Genomic DNA, 18,493 nt, shown 5'->3' on the forward strand with positions numbered 1-18,493 from the left:
CAGGACCTGGCTAGGCCCCACTCTTGGGTCTGTGTCTGTCTTCAGGACCTCAAAGTCCTACTCTGTGCCTCTCGCTGGTCCAGGCTCCGTCTCACAGGAAAAATGTGACAGTCAAGGCTTTGGAGTGCAAGAAGCCTGTGACAGAGACAAAGGGATCATCAGGTCCTGGATAAATCCAGGCCTGACTGCTGGCAACACAGAGGACCGCAGTGGAAGGGGGCCTCCTCAGGGGGGTGCTGGAGCTGTGCCTTCTCATTCCCCAATGGCCCCTGAACGGGCCTGGCTCCTACTGTGTGGGCCAGAAGGAAGGATGCAGATCCCAGCCCAGAGGAAGGCGATGAGGCACACCCATCTGGCCGCCACCCACCCTCCGCGGTCACGTGCTTTGCCTGCCAGCCAGAGGCCCACAATGCGGCTTTGTGTGGCAGCTGGCTTCAAACACACGTCAGTGTCTGGGATAGCCCTGGCTGGCCGGCAGTGCCAGTCCTGGAAGTCAGAGATGCCAGGCAAGAGAAAGTGCACCTTGCCAACTCCTCCAGGGCCTGGGTCAGGCGCTCTCCAGGAAGCCCATGGGGTGGCATCCAGGATCCTTCAGGGAACACCCAGCACCCCCAGGGCCTATATATGGGAAAGAGTTTGGCATCAGCCCGTCAGCTAGCTAGCAAGGGCCGCCCAGCACCTTGGGACCACCTCACTGGCCACTCAGCCCAGCGGGAGAGTCATCTTGGGGGTTTCTCCAGAGCTCCCCAGCCCAGGGGAAAGGATGAGAAATAAAAAAGATAGTTTTGATGATTTTTCATTGTGATGAATGTTTCTATCTTTGTGAGTTTTTTTTTTTAATGTTAAAACACTCTTTGTAAATGAAGTGAGAATGGCTAGATGGAGGATTTGTGAATGACCCTTTATGGGGGGGGGGCTACATTGGTGATTCTGTTTTTAATCCATTTAAAAATGTTAATTCATGGCTAGCTGGTCACAGTGGTCCATGCCTTTAATCTCAGCACTAGGGAGTCAGAGGCAAGAGGATCTCTGAATTCGAGGCCAGCCTAGTCTAAGGCCAGCCAGAGTCATATATAGTGAGACCCGTCTCCAAAAAGAGAAAGCAAAATTCATGAAGACCCCCCAGTAATAATCCATCATACTGGCTCGGCATCCTGGGTGTGCTGGGCATCCTAGGTGTGCTAGGCAGCCTGGGTGTGCCGTGAGAGCAGTTGCTGGGTGGTCAGATAGGTCAAAGGGTATGCTGAGGCCCTGGCAGGGAGAAGCCCCAAAGACCTGGCCTTCCTGAACACAATCCAGCCTGTAGGGGACAGAGATGCTGGTGAGCAGCCAGGCCACCCAAGGCAAGAAGCACCTGCTCAGGTTTTCCTCAGCAGATGGAGGTGCCCTGCGTTCTCCGGGCTTCACTTGTCTGGGTGTTGTCTTCAAAGGGCTCGCTGAGTATAAAGGAGCAGAATTCTTGCCTGAGTAGCTCTGGTACTCCACCCAGATCTGGAAACAACAGCCCTACCTACCCTGGCCAGTAAGGACTATGTGGTGTCCCTGCCCCCCGCCCCCCCTCCATCCACCCCCACCGCTCCCTGCCTCCTAGGGTTAGCTGTGATGTGTACGCAGGATAGCACATCTGCCTCGCTGCCCAGTGGGAAGATCTGTCAGGGCAACTTCACACCACCAGGTTTTAATGGCCTGCACTCCCTCCCGGGAGAGCTCACCAGGCTAAACACGGAACCCAGAGCACCGAGGCCTGCAGGGCACTCAGAAAGTTGCTTTTCCTCTATCTAGAGGAGGGGCTGCTGAGGTTCTTCTATTTGAGGACACAGCAGCAGGTCAAACTCAATTTAGAAATGCCCTCATATATTTGTATTTCCTTCTGCCTTGGACTGTATGAAAGTTGTTTTTGTTTTTAATGTAAAAGGCCCTTTCTACTTGGGCCTCCATGTTTTTAACCATTTCAATTCTGTGGATAGGATATGTCCAGAACAGTGGAGACGGGCCTAGCCCTGAGTACTGACTTTTTGCTTCTGAAAAGCCAGTGCTGACCTTCCCTACTGAGGAAGCCCTGGACAGGGCATGCACTCCCTTCTTGTGTGGCAAGTATGGGGGCGTAGAGGAACCTTAGTACACATGTACTGGGTGTCAGGATCCCTGTGCTGGGGCCTCTAGAAGTTCTTGGTCTCATTGGAGGCTCCCAGAAGGAAACAGAGCAAGAACAGTAGTCAGTGGTTGCTGGGAGGATGGGTGGGATGAAAGCATCCCAGAATAGAAAATGGATGCCCAGGTGTGTGGGTCCGAGCAAGTATCCACTCAGACAAGATATAGCATGCCTCCGCAAGTGTATGCTGCCTGGATACTGGGTCACTTGCACTCTGCCCAGTGGTGAGTTCAAATCACCCAGGCCCACTTGGCTAAACCACAGATCAGGGGTTCCCGGTAGTCATCACACAGTCTGGTCTTGACTGATGTAGCTAGGGGAGCATGTAGAGGCTGAGAGAGGCAGTGGGGAGCTGGTAGGTCAGATCCACTTGGGCCTGTTTCCTCAGTGGATGCCTGGCACCCAGGAGACAGAGGAACGAGCAATAAGACAGACTCTAGACCAGCTACTGTACGGCTAGGCCACTGCAATCCCGGGTGCCTACAAGCCTCACATCTCCTCTCAGGGGGTCCCTGCTCAGAGAGGCCCAGAAACAAGAAGCAGTGTGCCTATCTCTGGACTGTGTTGCTATTATTTTCCAAGGCTCTGTGGCAGCAGTGACTTGGAGGACCCTCTCGCAGCTTCCTCCTACGGCCACTCTCTAGCCAGAGGCAAAAATCCAGCCCATGGGGTAATGACAAGTGTACTCAGGAGGGTATAGAAGCCAAGGAGAAGTGAACTGCCTACTACTCTGGTTGTTTGTGCAAGGCTGTGAGTGTCTAAATGAGCAGGGTCAAGCGCACTCCACCAACCTTGGACAGGGCCACTGAGGCTGGCAAGATCCATCCATCCCCAAAGCCACCATGAGAGGCAGTATTTAAAAGCTAGAAGAAACTAATCTTAAAACTACACTTTATGCCGGGCAGTGGTGGTGCACGCCTTTAATCCCAGCACTCGGGAGGCAGAGCCAGGCAGATCTCTGTGAGTTCGAGGCCAGCCTGGTCTACAGAGCAAGATCCAGGACAGGCACCAAAAGACTACACAGAGAAACCCTGTTTCGAAAACAGCAACAACAAAAGACTACACTTTCAGGGATCCTTTCTATAGTTCGTTACTAAAGGAGTTTCTCTGACTGTAGAGCACCCACAAGGATGAGAGGCAGCGTTCCCTTCTGAGCGTGAAGCCGGTCCTAGGGGCTTCTCCCCTGCAGCTGCCTCTTGCCATTGGTGAGGGGGTTTCTGTCTGTGTCTTTTATGGGTACTAAAGCCAGATTAATTCCCAGAACATAACTGTAGTCAATTAATGTCTGTTTAAAGGTTTGGCTAGGTTGTTTGTTTGTTTTTATTTACTTTCATTTATTTATTTGGGTTTTTTGTTTTTGTTTTTGTTTGTTTGTTTGTTTGTTTGTTTTTTGAGACAGGGTTTCTCTGTGGAGCTCTGGCTGTCCTGGAACTAGCTGGGTAGCCCAGGCTGGCCTCAAACTCAAGGGTTCTGCCTGCTTCTGCCTCGCTAGTGCTGGGATTAAAGGTGTGCACCACCACTGTCCGGCATTTTTTAAGGGTCTGCAGGTTTTTTTTTTTTTTTATACTAGGAACTTTATTTGTGGATTTTGGAACAATTCATGTTTTTTTGTTTTGTTTCGTTTTGTGATTAGACTTGGATATATATGAGTACTAAACACTTGCTCTTATTTGAACAAAAAAAACTTAATCTTTTTATTACTTATTATTATTTTTTGATCCATATGAGCATTTTGCCTTGCATGTATGTCTGTGTATCCTGAGCGCACCTGGTGCCTGTGAGGGCCAGAAGAAAGCAGCAGATCCCTGGTCCTGGAGCTATAGAGGGTTGTGAGCAGCCATGTGAGTGCTGGGAATTGGACCCAGGTCTTCTGCAAAAGCAACAAGTGCTCTTAACCGCTGAGTTTCTCTCCAGTCCCAGACACATCATCGTTAAACGGGTCTCATTGATATAGCATTTGATTCTAAATGGCTTGTGTGTAATTCTTGCTGTATTTCTATCATTTTGCTGGGAAGGGGTTTTGGTTTGCTCGAGAATAGTGGGGTGGGGAGTCGGGGAGGCCTGTTAATCGTTGTATAGTAAAAAGGAGATTCTCTGCAGACAAGACCTGGGCAGCTTTGCCTTCTCATACCACCGAGTGAGAATGATGCCCAAGGCACAGGAAGTTGACAGGAATAAGGGCTGGTTCCACCTGTGTGGGGAGATGGTCTCAGGGCCCTCAGAAGCCTTGCAGCTCCTTCGGGCTCAGCTCCTGCACAGGAGACGAGGCCGGTCCGGTAAAGATCTGATGCCACAGGCAAACACAAATGAACGCCCATGAGAGGAACCAAAGAGCAGGAGTTCCAAAGGGTCCCAGGCTTAGCCAGCCACCGGCCAGTGAGTGAGAACGGAGCTGGAAAAGGCTTCCTGTCCTGCTGTCTGTCAGAGATGCTGTCTGTCTCTCCCTGAGAGTGCCGGAGGATTTTGTATGCATTTCACACTACCATCTGAGTTTGGGCTACTCATCTTTTCGGTTTCTAAAAGTCTTGGTGGTATTCACAGCTAACCACACAGTGTGGTCTGCCCACTTGATAACTGAGCCCCAGGTAAATCAGTGACCCGGCTCCAAGTCCAGTCTCTCTAAATATTTAGCGTTTAGCTTCATAATGCCTGTGTGATGGGGAGTGGGTAGGGGGTGCCTCAGGGAGCTGATGAGCAGGCTGCTGGGTGTCCATGAAGCAGTCGTGGACAGGGAAGATTCTGCCTGATCCAGCCTGGCCTGCTCACCATTCTTTGCTCTCTTCCCCTCTCCTCCTCTAAACGTCACCTGAGAACCTGCAGAGGTCTGTCTATGGGGAAGAACAGAAATGCAGGCAGCGCCTTCCCAGGCCTCTTGTGTTCCCTGAGGCTTGGATAGTCTATCTTGTTTCCCAAGTCTATGTTGATCGACAAGGCCAATCTCAACGGGAGAATGGGGATTTCATGCTCATCCCACGGGGGCAGAGGAGATACCCAGAGTGAGAGCTCCTCTACCTTCCTCCACGGGGCCAGTCCTTAACTGGTGCTGAGCACCATCGCTGTGTCTACCCATCATGACGGTTTGATGTCCAAAGGGACACCGGCTCTGTGCCATGGGTGAAGGTTGCTGCTGTTCCCTGTTTGAGGCCTAGGGACTCTTTCTCCCTTGCACAGAAAGGGAGGCTACTGTGAGCAAGCCGATTCCAAGTCTGGAGGGTGAATGGGGAAGGAGCAAGGAGTGGCAGGGGATTGGAAAGCAGGTGGGCAGCACTAGCTGGGCCTCACCTGTGTTCACATATCTGTGGAACTTAACCAAGCTGTCCATCTTAGCAGCCCTGTGGCCCAAGTGAAATCCACCTGCCTCTCGCTCGTCTCCTGTCATTATTTACTTATTTATCTTCTAGGTGCTTTGACGAGAAGTTCAGGGCTATAGGTAGGCAGCTCTGATGAGGGAAATTGGACCAAAAAAACAAGGACTGAGGCACTTGGATCTGCCACGGGAGGCTGGCAGCCTTGTGTTTGCAGATTCCTGTGGTCACTTCAGAGCTGCTCCTGGCCTTTCAGGTGGTCTTCCCAACTCACACTGTGCAGACTTGCCATGTTCTCATTCTGCAGGTGGGAGACTGAGGCCAGGAAGTCCCCGGGCCTCAGAGGCAGAGGTGCCAACAAAGGCAGCCCTGCTGGGGGTGGTCTGCAGCCTCTCCCTGTACTCTGGATACTCCACTGGCTGAAAATTACAACTGCCTGCTGTTGTCATGGTGACTGGTCCTGCGATTCCATCCTACAGTGCTGTGTGCCCATGGCACCCAAGGCAGCCTAATTCCGCAGGAGAGAGAAAGAACTTCTATGTTGAGAAGGCTCAGACCACATCCCACCTCTTCCTAGGCCACTGGCCCCTCCCCTGCAAAAAGAGCAGACTGCCAAGACCCTTGAGTGTCGGCTTCTGGCTTTTCACAGATAGTTGACCTGTGCTCACCTCCCAGCTCCACGGGAGGCCAGCCCCCTGTAGTAGGACCGAGTGCCTGGCTCCTGTTTCTGCTGCTGAGCAATCTGTTACACGGGTACACAACCAGCATCCATTTAACCCAGCCCTGTGGATGTGCAGTTGGGCCCTTTCCAATCTCTGGCTGTTACAAACAAATCTGCAGAGAATAACCTCGAACATATGTCATTTTGCACATGTGAGAATATTTGTAGAATAAATTCCTAGAAGTCAGATTGCTGGGAAATAAGTGTGTGTGGTGCCATGTGGCGAGTATGAACCAAGCAACAAACTGAACTTTTTGTCTGGATTGTTTTCTTTCCTTTCACTGTGGCCCTGAAACAGGGACCACTCATACCCTCTTTCAACAGACAAGTAAATGCAGGCCCAAAGAAATTTGGGAGCTTGCAATTCACTGCCTCGGCCAGTGTCATGGGACAAGGAGAGAATCTGCAGCTCCCTATGGATGCATGGGCCTGCCCAGGCCAGTAGACACTGGCTGAGGGACCCCAGTCCCCTCCACTCATTACTCAAATCCCATTTAAGCTTTGCCTACCCAGGAGCCCTAGACTAGCCCTCCTCAGAACCCCAGGCTCTCTGCATCCTGGCACAGGCCCCTTGCCTAGGAGCTACAAGACGCTATCCTCGGCCTAGCCACCTGCACTGTTCAGGGTGCCGTATTTCGGTCTTGACTTTCTTGGGTCCTGTTACCTTTTAGTGAGACTGTGGTTTCACGGAGAGTCACAGCCGAGAAGCATGGCAGCAGGCCCTGGGGAGGACAATAGGCGAGGCTAAACCAGCTCTGGGACCCAGGAAAGCCGACCGGCTTCATCTGAATCACAAAAAGGTTAGCGCGCAGGCCGAGGGGGCTGCCATGCCCCGCCCTCATTTGCATGACAAAAGTGATTGCCCAACGGCTCTCCCGGGCTTTGTTGTGTTCTGGCAGCCTGCTCCAGCACAGCCCTGAGAATTGTTCCCCAGCACAGGTCGTTCCCTGGCTCCAAAGCCACCCCAGTGACAAAGCCACATTGTAAGGCCTGCCGCAGCTGCCAGCACCTGCTCCCAGCCGCCGTTGTCCGGGGCTCACGCCGTGTACCCGCTGTCCTCACTAAGGCTCAGACTCCGTGATCATGGTGTCACCCAGAACACAGGAATGATAGAGGAATCCTGCCATGTCCCTGAAGGGCGTGAGAGTTGGCCCTGGCTAAGCAAATGTTGAGGTCTCCAAAGTCACCAGTGCTGAACAGTGATCCTTGGCTTAGGAGAGGCAAGAAAACTGCGTATTACAGGTATGCCAGGTCATGCCAGGGCATCACATTCTCCTCGTGAATGCTTCCAGGCTTTTCACTTGGAAAACGGCCTCAGAGTGGCTCCCTAATGGTCATCAGCCAGCAAACCAAACTTCCAGGGGCCCACACCCTCGGTTTGCTGCCAAGGTCAATTGCCCCTCTCCTTCCCTGCTGCCTCCCTCAGCAGGCAAGCACATGACCCCTCTGCCCTTGCCAAGGCCCTTGGACAGACATTACCTTGCTCTTGGGTGCTGCCCTCTGGCTGAGCTTCCCAGCCCTGAGCAGACCTTATTGACTCTGGGCTACTCCGGCCACCACCTCCAACACACCCAAATTCCCTTGTCCTCTGTAAACACAAAAGCTCTGTGAGGCCCCTGCTCACATCTCACCTTCCTCAGACGTCCTTGCCGAGTGCCACCTCTCTGTGCACACTCCCCTGTCCTGGCACTGAGTGAGCATTTTGGCACCCAGAAGCCGTGCTTTAGTGCCTACAATCAGCCAACACCCATGGACCTAAATTGCTTTGCACTATATTCCACAAGAGAACCTTGCAGCCGCTCTGACTTGTGGGAGGCCTGTTTAACCTTGTCTGGGGCTTCAGACCATCTGGAGGGGCGCAGGGTTGTGCTAGTCACAGTACATTGTAATACTCATGGGCCCCTCTTGAGGCCTTGACAAAGACATGAACTGTGCAGAGCGACCCTTGGGGGGGGGCAGTAAAGGTGAAGGATGGGGAGCTGTGCCTTAAACCTGGGAACAGCTGGGTGGGATGGTTTCTCCTAGGAGCAGAGGCCTGCTCTTACAGGGCACAGCCAGCCTTCTAAGTCCCCACAGGAGGCCCCTCTTCCTCTCTCCATAGGTTCCTCCTGGGACCTCTTACCTCCAAACCTAGCTGAGGAGGTGGAGAAGTTGATTATAACAATCCCCCTGGGGAAAGGGGCACAGTGAAGCAGAGGGGATCCTGGCAGAGCCCAGGCAAAGCCCCCGAGTGATAGACTGTACCAAGTCGGGGTGACACCAAGCAGGACATAAAACATTGGAACGCGTCCACTGTGCAGCTAGGGAACCAGGTTGAGCCCAGGCCTCCAGAGAATCAGCCCTTAGCCCCTCCCAGAGGGGACCAGACACAAGAAAGGTAATGTGGGGAGACCCAAGGAGAAGCTGGAGGTGGTTGAGCTGGGGCAGTACAGGAAAGGGAAAGCCAGGTCACCATGAGCCTCACCATGGGTCTCAGTGCCACAGCCAAACAGGCTTGCTGGCCTGGATGCGCCTGGAGGAAGCTCGTTGTAATCAAGAAAAGATAGAATCCTGCTGTTGGAGGAGGGAAGGCCAGGGCCAGTTCCTTTAGGGACAGAGGACACCTTCCTTCTACCCCCGTAAAGGGGCCTGTGCGGTCTAGCCTCCACATTCAGGTTCACAATGAGGGACAAATGGATTCGTAACACTCAGGAGAGCCTTGGCATCCCAGAGGCCGGCAGGAGAGCCTTGGCATCCCAGAGGCTGGCAGGAGAGCCTTGGCATCCCAGAGGCCGGCAGGAGAGCCTGTAAACCTCTGCGCCTCCTCACCAGAGCGGCCTGCTGGCAAGGTAGCTGGTCAAACCTTCAAGAGTACCTGCTACCTAAGGGGGTCCTCTAAATAGTGCCATTGTCCCACGGCCAGAATAAGAAAGTGGGGGTGTAATAGGACACCCCATGGTGGCTGGTGTGGTAGGTGCTATGTGCATTCTCCCAGGCACATGCTCTACTCTCTGGTCCTGACACGCAGGTGTAGCAAGTGCTCACCACAGCCAACAGGAAGCTGAAGTCTTCGAGAAATCTGCTGCTTGGGATGGGGGCAGGTCATCTGCTTCAACCACATACCTGGTTTCTGACTTTCACAGCAGGTCCTGAGCGATGGCCAGCAGCACCTCCTGAGCAGAAAGCCAAACTCTGGATGGTAGAGCAGCAATGAGAAGCTTCTAGCCCAAGGAGAGCCGCCTCCAGAGATAGGATAACAGGAGACCCTGGTTCTTGACTACTTTAATTGATGCTGACTGTGTCTTGTTACTTGCAGCTCAATGAGAGACCTTGGTTCTTTAAGAGATAGTAGACTGCATCCTGTTACTTGCAGCCCAAAACAGTATGTGTGTGTGTGTGTGTGTGTGTGTGTGTGTGTGTGTGAGAGAGAGAGAGAGAGAGAGAGAGAGAGAGAGAGAGAGAGAGAGAGAGAGAGAGAACCAGGGTCATGAACATAGTAGGTAAGCACTAAGCTAAAGTCTCCGCGGTGTTTGTAACCGATAAACTGGGCATATAAACTTTGTGACAGGTAGTTTTGATCATCAATTTGACACAATCTAGGACCATATAGGAAGAACAGAATCTCAGCGAGAAACTGTCTAGATTAGGTTGGCCTGTTACCTGAGGTAGGGGACTCACCCTGAACATGGGCAGCACCATTTCCTGGACTGGTCCCCACTGAAGAGAGCAGCTAAACACACCGAGCCGGCATACACACACACACAACACACACACACACACACACACACACACACACACACACACATACACACACACACACACATACACACACACAACACACACACATACACACACGCACACACCACCACGCACACGCACACGCACTACACACACACACACACACACACACACACACACACACATCCCTGTTCTCTGTTTTGTACAGTGGGTGTGACTAACTGCTTCAAGGTCCTCCCACCTTGATGTCCCTGCATTGATGGACTGCAACGTGGAATGGAGCCAAATAAACTCTTTTTCCCCTAAGTTGCTTTTGTTAGGTTGTTTCATCACGGCAGCAGGAGGCAAAGCTAAAACTGACTTGGAAAAAGAGTGGAGCTCCGGCTGAGGTCCTAGCATGGCCTCTGTGTGGCTCATTGGTTGTGTTATTAAAATGGGTTTCCTCCCTCCCTCCTCCTCTCCCTCCCTCCCTCCCTCCCTCCCTCCCTCCCTTCCTCCCTTCCTTCCTTCCTTCCCCAGTGGCACTATATTCCTGAGGCATAGGGGTTTAGGTGGCTGGGTTGCTGTAACAAAATGTGACAGATGTGTGGTTCAACCAACAGATGTTTATGTCTCATAGTTCTGGAGCCTCAGAAGACTGAGAAAGCCAAGACCAAGGGTCAGGAGACCCAAACCAGTCAGTTCTGTAGAGTACTTCTGAGCTGATGGCTGTCCTGCTTATTCTTATGTGGAAGAGATGAATCCACATTCCTGCCTGCCCCCCTCCCTTTTCCTCTCTCTCTTTACAAAGGCACAGACTCCATCATGATGACTCCACCTTCAAGACATGATCACCCTTCTCACTCAAAGGACCCCTCCCTAATACCACCACACAAAGTGTAGGCCCTCAACATTTAAGCTTTGGGGAAATTCAGCCCAGTCCGTAGCTTTTTGGAAGAGCACTAGTGCATCCACTGGATCGTGGTAAGGACCAGATGGGCCTCAGAAGCCAAGTGTTTAGTATCATAGGCAGACACTAGGGACCATCAGTGTCCTCCACACACATGCCCGGTGCATGCTCTATCACTCAGCTGCACCTTAGCTCAGGATGTTCACTTCTGTCTTGAAAGAATGGAATGGTACTGGCATGGAGTCTGGGGAAGAAGAGAATCAGGTACCTTGAGGGCTGATAGCCAGGGCCAGCTCTGCTCCTGGCTCCATCCCCTCCAGGTCTCCAGATCCTGGGTAAGTTCTACCCACACAGTGGGCTCCTGGGTCTCAGTTTTAGCTCTTTCTGCTAATCTTTCAGTCTACAGGGACAGGCCTCTGGTGGACTCTGCCAGTGTTTTCACAGGAAACCGCCACCCTAAGGACCCTAGTAAGCAGGTAAGCCGGGCAAGGCTGCCCAGAGAGGCTCTTAAATCCTGTCTGTTGGGGAGAACCACAGTGGACAGCAATCAGTGGGGTCACGAAACATCCTTGGCCTCCCTAGGGGGTACCCAATGGGGCTCAAGCCACAGTGCAAGGTGCAGCTGGTCCCATTTGGATGACCTTGACCTTCTGATGTCAGCTTCCTGAACCAGAGTTGTTCTCTGCTGGGCTGTCTCTGCTTTGGTATCAGGAGGTATTCTTCTGCACGTTGTTGGGCCAGCCATTGTGGAGGATGGTTCCCCAGCCCAAACAGTCCTTAGGTCCCTGCCAGGGTCACAACTACAGGCTCCTGAGAGACCCCGGCTTCCTCCCATCCTCCAGTTTAGCCACTTCAGAATCCACAGCAGGCAAGGTGCTAGTGATTTCTGTGATTTCAAGCCACCGGCCCCTGGGAATTCGGTTATGCCGTGGTACCGGCATGCAATTAGCAAGAATGGACACTGTGTAAGGCAGCCTGGGGCAGAGGAAAGGGCGGCAGGTGGAAGACAGTTCCTTTCTGAAGACAGTGGTGGCACATCTTAGCTTTTGGAGTTTTTAGACGTATTTCAAATTAAATAATCTTATGAGAAGGATTGAGTGTTAGAGGAGTCAGGTCTGTAACAGGCACAGTACCTGCTCTATCTGCGTGGCCCTCAGTTCCATTAGCTAAGAGCCTTCTTATTCCTTGGCCCAGTTTTTCTTCATCTCCAAAGACCAGTGACTCCTTCAGCCCTTCTGTTCCAGGTCCACGGCAGGAATTATCTCTGGACTTACAGAAGTAGCTGGAAGTCACTTCTCATTGCTCTCCAGTTACCTGAAACTCAATTAAATCTGGTTCCTGATTGTTCCCGGCTCTCCTCCCCTTTCCTTGGGGGAAAGCTCGCCCTCTCCATCTTAGCCTATCAATGGCCTGGATTGTGTGGCCCACTGCTTTACATATGAAAGACGCTTGTACCTCAGACCAAACAGAAAGCCTGTCACCAGCTGCCAGCCAGCCAGCCAACCTCAACCGGTACTGTAGTTTGGAAATATTTTAAATCAGCTGATTTCATGATAAAAATCAGGCCCAATCGCTGCTAACTCCCGCAACGTTCCACCCATGGCAACATGCAGTGTGGGGGACCTGAAAGGTGGAGTTGTCCAGTCCAGTCCCTGGTGCCGACAGGTAGGACAGGATGCCTTGCCCAGGCTGCAAGGGTTCAGTAGTTCACAACCATTCCATGTGCTGAATCTTCATGACACCAGAGAAGGCACCAGCAGCTCCTCACCCTGCTCTAACAAGGAGACTGCTCCTTTGTGTCTGCCCAGCTGAACTGGCCGCTAGAACCAGATGCATAGTCCTAGGGCCCACAGCCAGCACCAAGGGAAAGAGCCTACAGTAATCCAAAGGTTCTTCAACAACAGGGTTGCTTATTAGACAGGGTCCTCAATTTGATATACCCTGCAGTTTGATATACACCATGCCTACTTGACATGCATTCACATCAGTTGACCGGTTCTCTGAGACTGGCAGTGAGGACTCCATGATGAGGCGAAGGGATTCTAGACCCAGTCCAGGCTCTGCCTCCCGCTGTGTGCAGCTTCCCAGAAGTCTCCTCCCCAGCCAGTTTTCTCACCCCTGAGCTGGGAGGGAACTGTTCTTTCCTTGTGTGTTAGAAGGGCACATGTGCTGGGCTCACTACTGTTGACCTTGGGCTTGGCAAAAACTGGAGTCAATAGCATGAAATGCAGCTATTGACCCTGGGCACCCACCCAAGGGAGAGAAGTACATGTCATGAATGTCAGATGACCAAGGGGTGGGAGGGGAGGGGACACACACACAAGAAGGAAGCATTGTCACTGAGACCAAGCTCTCTGGATAGTGACTAGAGGCGGGGGTGGGGGTGGGGTCGATGCCAGTGCCAGGCTTGGGAGTGGGGGCCACCTGCTCATGCAATGGCACTAAGTCGGCTCCAATGCTCCTGTCACACGACAGCAGACACCCTCAGTGTCGTCCAGTCTTCTGACGGCCCCATCTCAGGAGCACTTCTGGTTTGAATCATTCTCCATGTAAATGCACACCAGATGTGAAGTCAGCTTTCATCATGAAAACTCGATGAGTTATTTTGCACTGGGCCAGGCAGGGAGACAGGACATAAGAACAGCTTTCTAGCGACTCCCCGGGGAATCGCAGCTCTGTTTGGTCCGTCTGAGCCACTGAGACAAGGTTGACTACAGGTTCCTCTCGCAATCTAGTTCTAATGGCCAGATTTGGGGGTGGCAACACTTTTGGGACCCTCTGTGGGCAACCCTTGAGTATTATTGGGAATAACTCTGAAGAAAGGCAGAGGAGGGAGAGACCGTGGGGAACTCAAAGCTAATGAGTGAGCCCCAGGCACAGCATGACAGCTGAGATGCCAATCACAGGCATTAGGAAATGTCCTGGCTAACCCAGTCATCCCTGCCCCAGGTTACTGAAGGAAACAAAATAGCGGGGCGGTGGTGGTGCACGCCTTTAGCCTTTAATCCCAGCACCCGGGAGGCAGCGACAGGGGATCTCTGTCAGCCTAGTCTGCAGAGCGAGTTCTAGGACAGCCAGGGCTGCACAGAGCTGTACTCTGTCTCAAAAGACCAAAAGAAAAGAAAGAAATAGAAAACAAATAGAATGAAAGGAGACCATGACTGCACCTAAGGTAGAAGAAGATTTTATTTTATTGTAGATATAACGGAGAAAGCAGGCAGAAAGAAGAGTCCAGGCTGAACGTGGCGGGCGGACTAAACCAGACCATAAGAAGAGAGAGTGGGAGCGGACACCGAGGAGAACCCGCCAACCAAAAGTGGCCTAGGCCAAGAAGCCAAAATGGCTGAGTTCTACAGGGGTCAGGCTCGGGGTGGGGATGGGGAGTGGGAGTGGGTTAGTGGAGTGAGGGGGGGTGGGGGAAGGGAAGCAAAGCCCAGCCCCTCGGAGGGAGCGGCTTAGGGTAGGGTGAGGAGTGTTGGGAGGAGCCACAGGTGCTGAGTGCTAGGGAGGGGCCGGTGTCTGCTTTGATATGCACCTCAGCCATTTGTCCTGACTGACCTAACCATTACATATCATCGTGAATGCCTGAGGATGATCCGTGGGTACCCTGCCAAGGAGGGCGGATGGGGCCCAGCGCTGGCATTGTGCATCCTGACCAAAGGAAACGCTATAGTATGAAGTACAACCCTTACTCCTGGGTAGCACCAACCCCTCCTTCCTCACGTTCTTGTTTTTCTTCCTCACACCCATTTTCTACCTTGGTGTTTGTCAAGGTAGACCAGTTAAAGATGGACCCCAAACTCAAACACAGTTGCAGACCAGGAGAATGCTAGTGAAAAGGTCGCCAGGCCCAGCTTCCTCCTATTTGCTGTCCCTTCAAGCTCTGGTCTGTGGGAGGGATGCTGGATCATAACCGGGGCTGCTGTGGTGTGCGTAATGAATACACCCCAAAGTCATTAGGTGTTTGTGTAAGGTTCCATCCCTAGCATGGCGGTGACAGGAAAGGGAGGACCTTTAAGAGGTGGGGCTTGGAGGGAGGTGTTTAAGTTAAGGGGGGCGGATTTACAGACCCAAACTATGAATTTCAGAATTTGCCTCACCACCTGCTCCCGCCCAAAAGCACTGCTTGCCACAGGCCTGAAGCTGCAGCCAAGAGACCGGACTGTGATCGAAAAGAAAGTCCATCCCTTGGTGCCTCGTGCTGACAGAGTCAATTAACGCAAAGATGCAGTCCCCTCAAAGTCCCAGTGTAGGGTAGGGCAGCTCTTCTCTGCAAATCTCCAGAGCTCCGGTGCCCAGGTCCCACCTCACTGCAAAGGTACCAGAGACGTTTCTGATTTGAGCTCTTTTCCTGCATCAGGTTATAAATCATTCTCTGTCTTCCACCAGGACACTCTGTGGATAAAAAGTCCAGGTCCGAGGCAACGCAAGTGTCCGTGTAAGATGCAAAGTCGTGTCCTTTAAATTGCTCCTAGGTGACTTAACTTTTTTTTTTTTTTTTTTTTTTTCGAGACAGGTTTTTGTTATTTGCGTTTTCTGGACTCACTGGTAGCACTGTCGAATACAGATCGCCGGTCTGTGGTGGGATAAGCGTGCCAAGGGGTGACTTAACTTTTAAGGGAATGCCGAGTCATGCGTTGGCATGCTGCATTGTTTAGGGAATAATGACAAGAAAGCCTAGACGCGCTCAGTACTAATGTCATTTTAAAAAGTTGTTTTCAGTTGGCAGCTGGCTACGCAGGTGTGGTGGTGGCCAGCACCAAGGGCAGACTGTGTCTGCCTCTTCTACCAGAACATTCTCACAGCTCACACACGCACAGCATGCGGTATGTATTCTCACCTCGGCCTAAGGAATGGCTCTGGGTCTTCAGACAAACCATTCCTCCTTTCACTGTGGGGTCACTGTTTTGTGTCATGTGCTCAGGGTCAACAAAGATGAACATCAACCTGCCTGGGGGGTTTCCTTCTGGAATGGGGTCCTGGTCTACACCTAGGTGGCTGTTTGGAAATCTGCTGTTTGGAGTGTTAGACCCTTCTAGTACTGTGACCACTTCTAGCAGCCAGAGACCGCCCTTGTTCCCTGCAGTGAGCCACAGTCCGGAAGCTTCCTCACCTCTCATCCCTGTCAGGCTTCCAGGCTTCCCATCTCAGTCTGTGATCTCTCTGACCTCCAGTCTCTAACTTGTGTCCGAACTCCATTCTGGCTTTCCGTGTCTGGCCCCTCCCCTGTGACCTTTAGTCCCTCAGACCTCTGTTTCTAACCTCCTCGACTGGTGGACTCCCTGACCTCCCTGTCTCTGACCCTTGACCTCGGGACCAAGATTGAACAGGCTCAGGTTGACTGGCTGGCTCACATTCTCTCCTATTATCTCCTTAGCGTTTAACACCAACTGATTAGGGACATCAATTGCGTCTCCAGAGCCTCGAAAACACTGGATTAGGAGCAGTGGGGGGTTGGCTTCTAGGATCCCTCCGGCTGCAGCATTGCTACTTGGAGTTTTCAGTTTGGGGTGTTGTCTCTGGATTCCTTCGTAGGCAGATGTGGGTGTGGCTCTTCGTCCATGCACACACCTCAGTGTCCTTCGAAAAACTGATTAGATTATGGCCCCTTGGTTCATTATCACCATAGTGAAGACATTTCCAATGAAGCAGAGTTTTCTGCCTATTTCATTTTCTAATTATTTCAACCCCACATTTTCTGCCAGTGTGTGCAGTCTTCTCGCGTTAGGCCAGTGGCCCTGGCAACCATGGGTGCTTCACTGCTCAGGTCCATTCCTGCCTTCAGAGCCACCGTGGCCTTTCCCCATGGGAGGATGCTGTTCCAGTCTATCCAGGTTGGGGTTATAAAACACCATAGCTAGGGTTGGAGAAATGGCTGAGAGGTTTTCTTGCAGAGAACCAGGGTTTGACTCCCAGCACCCACATGGTGGCTCATAATCATCTGTAACTCCAATTCCAGGGCATCAGATGCTCTCTTCTAGTCTTCTCAGGCACATGGGACATATAAAATAAATAAATATAACCATATATAAAAAGTAAATAAATCTTTAACATACATATACTATACACACATATATGTATGCATATATACAATAGCATAGCCTGTGGAGGGTACAGACAGTAGAAGTCCATTTCTCACAGCTTTGCAGCGTGGGAAGTCCTAGATCAGGGTACTGGAAGGTTCCATGTCAAATAGGGCTCTGACTACTGGGCACAATCAGCTTTTTTCTCATATAATCTCACATGGTGTGTGTGTGTGTGTGTGTGTGTGTGTGTGTGTGTGTGTGTGTTCCACTGGAGTCTCTTTGTTGTTGGTTGAGAGACATGGCTTTACTCTTGAATTAGAGGTAAGTGCCACCATGCTCTGCTCTAGAACCTTCCTTCCTTCCTTCCTTCCCTCCTTCCTTCCTTCCTTTCTTTCTTTCTTCTTTTTTGTTTTTTTTTTTTTTTTTTGAGACATGGTTTCTCTGTATAACCCTGGCTGTCTTGGAATCCTCGCTGTAGACCAGGCTGGCCTTGAACTCACAGACTCACAGAGATCCACCTGCCTCTGCCATCCAAGTGCTGGGATTAAAGGCATGTGCCACCACTGCCGGGCTAGCACCGATTCTTTTAAAACTAGACAATCTGGTAGGGCTAAAGTCAGACCCCAGCCTATGGGGAAAAGACACAGTCACCACCTGAGTTAAAATAAAAGCCAAGTGTACTCACCTCAGTGTGCTTGCTCCTCTGAGCACACCCTATGGATCTGAAGTAAAGTTCTGCCTTGCCCAAACTGAGTTCTAACACAGGGAAGACCTTAACTCCATTCTGAGAAACCAGGAGTGTCGAGGCAGCCATGAGTTGGTGCACAGTTGGGACTCAAAATAACCCTTGCTTTAATCTTATGCACATTGGAAGTGGCTTGAAGGACCTGCTCAGTCCCCCAGAAAGAGACAATCCCCAATGTCCACTTCATGAGAAGCTGAAGAAGACAGCAGCAAAGGAGAAACCCTGGGAGTAGGGCAAGGGGCCTGAGAGTTACTGAAGGAAGATTTTTTTCCTTCATGGCGGGGGCACTATCTGCTCAGCAAGACTTCAAGGCTGTTAAGGATTCTGTCTGCTGTGTGATCCCCTGAACTTGGCTGTACTGTGGTGTTACTCTGTCCCTATGCACTGCTGTACAGTGACAGTTATATATGGGGGAGGTGTGTGAGTTCTTTTGTTGTTGCTGCTATAACAAAACACCAGAGGCTGCTACTTCATGAAGAAAAGAGGTTTGTTTACTATACAGTTTTGAAAGTCCAAGATTGCGTGGACCCATGAGTTTGGTCACTGATAAGGATACTCATGGCTGTGCCTCTGTGTAGTGGACAAGGCAAGAAGTTGGAGCCATCTGAAATTTAGGTTCAGTCTTCTTATAACAACTTTTTTTTAAGAGATTGATTTTTATGTGTTTTCCCTGTATGAATGTTTGTGCTCTAAGTGCATGCCTAGTGCCCTTGGAAGAGGGGGCCAGAGCTCATGGAACTGGAATTATGGGTGGTTGTGAGCTACCATGTGGGTGTTAGGAAGGGAAACTGAGTCTTCTACAAGAGCCACAAGTGCTCTTAACCACTAAGTCATCTCCCTAGCCCTACAACAACCCAGACACTCCCAGAAAACAGCATTCATCCCTTCTGAGGTTGGTGCTCTCAATGACCGACCTACCCACACTTAGGCCCCACCTG

General features: G+C 51.5%; 1 pseudogene; it reads left to right on the forward strand.

Annotated features, from left to right (window-relative positions):
- Positions 1 to 3,207: 3,207 nt before the first annotated feature.
- On the forward strand, positions 3,208 to 3,377 carry LOC114695520 (annotated as a pseudogene).
- Positions 3,378 to 18,493: the final 15,116 nt, after the last annotated feature.

The sequence above is a fragment of the Peromyscus leucopus genome, chromosome 1 (assembly GCF_004664715.2).
Source record: "Peromyscus leucopus breed LL Stock chromosome 1, UCI_PerLeu_2.1, whole genome shotgun sequence".
Lineage (NCBI taxonomy): Eukaryota > Metazoa > Chordata > Mammalia > Rodentia > Cricetidae > Peromyscus > Peromyscus leucopus.